The sequence below is a fragment of the Ictalurus furcatus genome, chromosome 26 (assembly GCF_023375685.1).
Source record: "Ictalurus furcatus strain D&B chromosome 26, Billie_1.0, whole genome shotgun sequence".
NCBI lineage: Eukaryota > Metazoa > Chordata > Actinopteri > Siluriformes > Ictaluridae > Ictalurus > Ictalurus furcatus.
In genome coordinates this window covers 1,436,197-1,442,351 of record NC_071280.1, presented here as the reverse complement: position 1 = coordinate 1,442,351, position 6,155 = coordinate 1,436,197, and positions in this window count along the sequence as shown.

Here is a 6,155-nt window from a genome sequence, read left to right as displayed (position 1 = left end):
TATATATCAACGAAGGTGTTCCATCTCCTCCGCTGACCATTCCAGCTCTTACCAAACTTGAAACAGGAGGCAAGTCAAAATATTCACGTTACTCAGATAGCATCAACACCTGATGTGAGCCCCACAACACCCTTTCCAAGGGGACCGGGGGTTGGTTCTCCAAATGTACCGAAGATCCGATTCCACCAAAGATCCTGGAAACGCTGGTGTCCCGTTACATCTCCAAAATGCAACCCTCCTTCTTGTTTGTAACGCCGACCGATTTCACTGTACGACATATAATCTAGTGTAAATATTGGGCCTTTACTGAGTGCTCTTGAATTCTCGATTCTGATTGGTCAGAAGGTCTAACAGCACCACACGGTTTATATCACTGCACTTTTGTCTAATGCGTCATGGGGTCACGGTTTCTGTTAGGAGATGTTTATTTCACATTTACGAAAGGAGTCTCCAGTGTCAGAGCTTGGTAAGTATTCTGACACCTTCAGGACGGTGGAGTTATAAGCTGTATGGTTGCTTGGTAACATGGCTGTTAACAAAGGCTACTGTTTCTAGCTAAAGCGAGAACTCCACAACATCAAACGTCACACTGAACGGATTAAAAAGTATGACGTGTCAGAGTTTAATTAATAGAAAGTTAGTTTACTCTTTTCCATGAACAGCACACACTAGCTAATTGTTTTCTTTCCTATACTTAAAGCACATGCGTTGGTTGGTATCCTTTATTTTTGTAACACAGCCATGTTGTAGCTCGTGATATTTCTGGATATTTTTTTTTCCTTCATCAGGCTTGCGTGTGAAAGCCCAACAATTTTGTTGCTGTGCCTCAGTGTGAAAGCTCGGGTATTTAGTCACCGCAGAAAGGTTCTGCTTGCCTGCACATGCGCTATAGCTGCTAATTGAGTGAGGCTTGAACTAAGGAGGCAATCCTCCACAGCCTGGCTGCGCGCTGCGTTCTTCCCTTTACCAAAAACTGTCAGTGTTAATCAAGCCTCATCTCTTAACACCAGGAGAAGAGGCGAAGATTAATATTCCGGCCGAAACAGATGATAAATCATTTGTACATAATTAGCGCTCAGCAAGGTTATAGCTGACACGAATTTTTATCTTAATTACAGGGGAAATTTGTTCCATTAATTTAATTTGTTGCGCACGGACGAGCCTGCGCCTAACAAAGTTAATCTTACACCTGTCAGAGAGGGGCCAACGTAGCCCCCGGGCTTTTTTTTTTTTTTTTTTTTTTTTTTTTTTTTTTGCGACTCGGGGAGATTCAATTGAAATTCAGACGGCCTGCCAAGACCACCTCACCTCGCACCTGTGTGTTTTATCGGTTTACAATCTCAAACGGACACTTTGTCAAGAAGGTGTTTGGAAAATCTTTGTTGTGATGTTCTCATGTGGACTCTGCAGCACAAATCACATCAAACAACTCCATTGCTATATTTGTTGTCGTTTTTGTTTTTTGTTTTTTTTTGCTTCAAAGCGAGACTGCTACATTATTTATTGTACCAGAGACAAAGCATTCTCATCTCTCTCCCATGTTTCGTCTCATGCAGATCATCATTATTGTTCAGCGCGACCAAACACATTTGATCACTTTTTTTTTTTGTGTGATATTCCGTGTGATCCAGTACCCTGTTTTGAAATCGTCTACGATTTGTAATGACTTTGCTTAGTATGCGAACAGGCAGGAAGGTCAATTCAATACACAATACACAATACACTATACACAATACAACGATCATCAAGTACATTTCTATGTAAAGACTGCCCCCTGGTGGACAAAAAGGTTCTTTTTTTTATTTTACGCTGTTTTATATAGCTAATTTAGGACTCATAATGATCATTCATGTATGTTAGTTAAAAAAAAATTATACTGAGATTTATGATAATTGTGAATAACACTTTTCTAGATGCAGAGGACTGTTGCCAGGGATGGATACGCCATTCAAGGAGGTATTTCCCAAAGGAAAACATCCAATGCGATGTTGATGAGAACCTGTGGCAAAATCATCAGGAACGAATGGACAAAATGTGAAGTTCTGAGTATTTAAACTCTTTATGTATTATTATTATTATTATTAGTAGTAGTAGTATTATTTAAAAGATATTTCCACCCATACGTTTCCTTTGGCTGTTTATGGTTGATTTCTGAGTTTGAAAAGTATCATATGTTTCATATTGATAGCTGTATTTGGTATTTTATTGTCCATTGTGTAAGGATAGATTGAAAGAAAGTTGCGGTGCTTGATGGAAATATTTGCTTTTGTTGCACTTTTTTTTTTTTTAATGTTCCGTGAGTGTTCGAGCATTTTGCAAACAAAATGAGTCCTTTTTGTGCCAGTGAGCTTCAGTTTTAGCCTGTGTGTTAACTGTTCTGAAAACGTGATGTCAGAGTAGACAAACGTGTTTAAGCAACTGAGGAAAAACTGGTAAGTTTCATTAAAAAAAAAAAAAAAAAAAATTCTAAAAAAAATACTGTATTGTTGGGAAATTATATACCACGATACGTATCGTACATCTTAGAAATGCGTTTGAGAATGGCGATATGATGTTTTTGTCACATCGCCCACACCTACAGTTCTGTCCAGGCTTCTGTATTCCTGCTTGCCAGCGTTTCAGAAACTTTTCAAATGTCATTCGTCAAGCTACAAGCTACTCAGGATTTTAAAATGGCTAAGCAGCCATTTTGATAAAGCTGCTAGCTTTACAAGCTACTACAGGAAAAATTGCTAACGACACTGATGCTACTTTGTCAAACTGTACACGGTTTCATTTTATTGTACAGCTAATGTATTTTAGATTACACTTTAAAAAATAAATTGTAAACCGTTCCTATGAAGCAATTAACATTACTGTTATCAAACAAACAAACAAACATACAAACAAAGACAGGGCTGAATCTGTTACTGTTACTCGTTGTGGAAATATCTAGCTAGCTAGAAACACTACACCGAAAAAGAAAGCAGGTAGTTAATGGAAAAGCGACATTATTTTGAAAACACTGCAGTTACTACCATGCTACTGAAAAACATAGTTAGCTTGTAGCTAGTCTATTCAGTGCTCACGGAAACGCTTGCTTGATCTAACATTTTCCTAAATATCTGCGTTATCTACATTAAGTGGATCATCTGCAATCGATGTATAATTTAGAGGGTATTTTATGGCATGTTTCCATAACAACAAGCCTGTTTAATATTGAATTATTTTACGCATTGATAAAGCAGAGGTAAACGTTACATTTCAAGCATTTAACTCGTTTTAAAGGGTCGTTTTTCGCATTAATTTTCTCACTTCCTTTCAACCTTTCAGAATTTACACGTAACCTGAACATACCTTGAAGCACATACCTTCCTCCTCTTCCTGTTTGTCTACTAAAACGCCTCACTTCCTGACTTCTCACCTCGTCCCGCGTTATGGCGCCACTCCTGAATTTTCTGAACAAAAGAATCGTAACCATACAAGCTGCATAAATCCATACACAAAACTAGCAAAGGGATAAAAACGCGAACATGGCGGACGGTCGTTAGCAGCACATCCTGAAGCATCATATTGGTCTTACATGACGGCAGTTTCCCGATGACTGCGTTATATGATTTATTAAAGAACAACATTGCGTACTTTTTATCCGTTTCAGGTTGCGTAAGGTAGCTTTTCTTATCGCTGTACGTTATAGAGGCTATAAACAGTTGTTCTTTTTTTTCTCGCTTTCATGGAGTTAATAATAAGCAGCTTATGATGTCACAACCGCAAACTCTTCTGCCCTAAAGGATGTTGCAAAGCACCGACACTGGAGACTCCTTCCATGCAACGTCACATAAATGTGTCCTCACAGAGGGAAATCAGAACGGCTGGTATAGAAAATGAACCAAGCTTTCTGACGAATCCGAATCCAGAATTCAGGAGTTTTTGTGTAAAGCACTGAATAAATTCCTTGCAACGTTTTGAAAAGGATTCAAATCGCATTGAATTGAAAGTACAGTCTTATTTATCCCTTTATTTGATTAGATCTAGATGTTCCGATCTAGATATTAGCCACCAGATGTGGTTTGTGTTGTAAAGACTTTGACTTGTCTCTCAGTACCACTGTAGACCTTCAGCACCATCTCCTGGTGGAACGCTTATCCACAATCTGATCAGACTCTATCGCTCTGAGTTATCAAAGAACACACTGGACTTTCTTGGAATTCGCTTTAATTGTAATGCATATTGATATTGACATATAAATTTTCTAAATACAAGGTCAGTTGAGAACAAAAATGCCTTTATGCAGTATATCAATATGGATAATATACAAACATGGAGTAATGTAGAAGAAATAAAAGTTTGTTGTTGCATAATTGTACAACTTGTGCATACCCCCGCCCCCCAACACAATACAAATAAAAACGTCGTTAACGGCATTTTCATTCTTTCTAATTTTGTCTTTTTGAATGCGGTGTGACTGAATTTAAAGTGCCGATCAGGAATCGATACAGTGGGCCAGATTTACTCCATCAGAAATGTACAAATGAGCCAGTGAGCGTAATATTCAGTGCTGGTAGATGATGGTAAAGTCAGCACCGAGGCCACTGTGGCACTGTTTTAAACAATCCCTGAGACGGGCTTTAAACCGGAAAAAAAAATAAATAAATCATATTGCTACTAACACGTGAAATGAGAAAGAAGAGCATAGGATTAGAAGAGAAGAGAAAATAACAGAGGAGAATAGAAGTCAGAAGAAAAAGCAGATAAAATAAACAAAATAAGACGGGAGTAAAAAAAGAGAACAGCAAACAGATAAAACAAATGAAAGAACTGACAAGAGAGAACAGACGAAACTAAATAAAAAAGAGAAGGGAACAGGAATGTGAACAGACGAAACTAAAATAAAAACGGGAGAAAGAGCAGAAACAGCAAAAAGAGAGAGAAGAGATTAAACAATAAAAGGGAATGTGAAAGAGAAAAACAGAAGGGAAAAAGAGAGAAAACTAGTGAACCTAAATTAAAAAGAGGAGAGAAGAGAAGGCAAAGAAAACAAAACAAAACAGAAGAAAAAAGAACGGACAAAACAAAATAAAAATAAAACACAAAAGGAAAAGATGAGAATATGACAGCGAGTAGACGAGAAGATATACGTAGCAGAATAAAATGAAACAGAAAAGGAAGGAGAGAAAAGAAAACAAAAAAAAATAGAGAGGAGAAAATAGACAAAGCATATGAAACAAACAAAAAACAGAAAAGAGAAGAGGCGTGAAGAGAGAACAGACAAAACAAAATCCAAAAAAATAAGAGGAGAGAAGCGAAGAGAAAGAACAAAAAGAGAGAAGGAAAGAGAAGAGAAAAAATGAGAAGAGAAGAGAAAAGAAGACGAGAGCAAGAACGAGAGGTGAAAAGAAGAGGAGAGAAAGAAAGAAGAGAATAGATGAGAACAGAAAGAATGAGAAGAGAAGAGAAAAGAAGAGATGAGAAGAGGAGAGGAGAGAAAGAAAGAATAGAAGAGAGGAGAAAGAACAAGAAGAGAGAAAGAAAGAAGATAATACAAGAAAAGTGAAAAACAAGAAGAGAAGAGAAGAAAAGGGAAAAGAAGAGAAGGGAAGCAAACAGAAGGGAAGAGATGAGAAGGAAAGAGAAGAGAAGAGAAGAGAAGGGAAGAAAGAAAAGAGAAGATAAGGAAAGAGAAGAGAAGATAAGGAAAGAGAAGGGAAGGGAAGAGAAGAGAAGAGAATTTTTCATTGATTGATAATAAATACGCAAACTGAATAAAGCTGTTTGTTTTTTTTTCATCACTCGTCTATCAGGTTACTGTTCAGTTCAGTTTTCTTTGCGTTCAGATGTTTGTTTGTTTTCTTTGCTTTTGTATTCGTCCGAACTGATACGACAGAAACGTCTGTAAACAGGATATATTGTGTCTTTTGTTACATGTTGTTACATTTCTGTGAACGTTTCCATGATCATCTGCAACGCTCCAGGCGAAGAGGAGGAGAAGAAGAGAAGACGGCGCTGTGATGGCTGTTGTGTGAAAACCGTGTCGCTGTGCGAAGGCTCTCTCCTGAGGGCAGTGCGAGGTTCACCACAGGAGTCGCTGAGGGATCGTATCCATGTGCTTATTCCTCTTTATCCTCACCGAGCAGACGACGTTCCGGTTCTTTCTTTGGACTCGTTCTTCCGAAGCT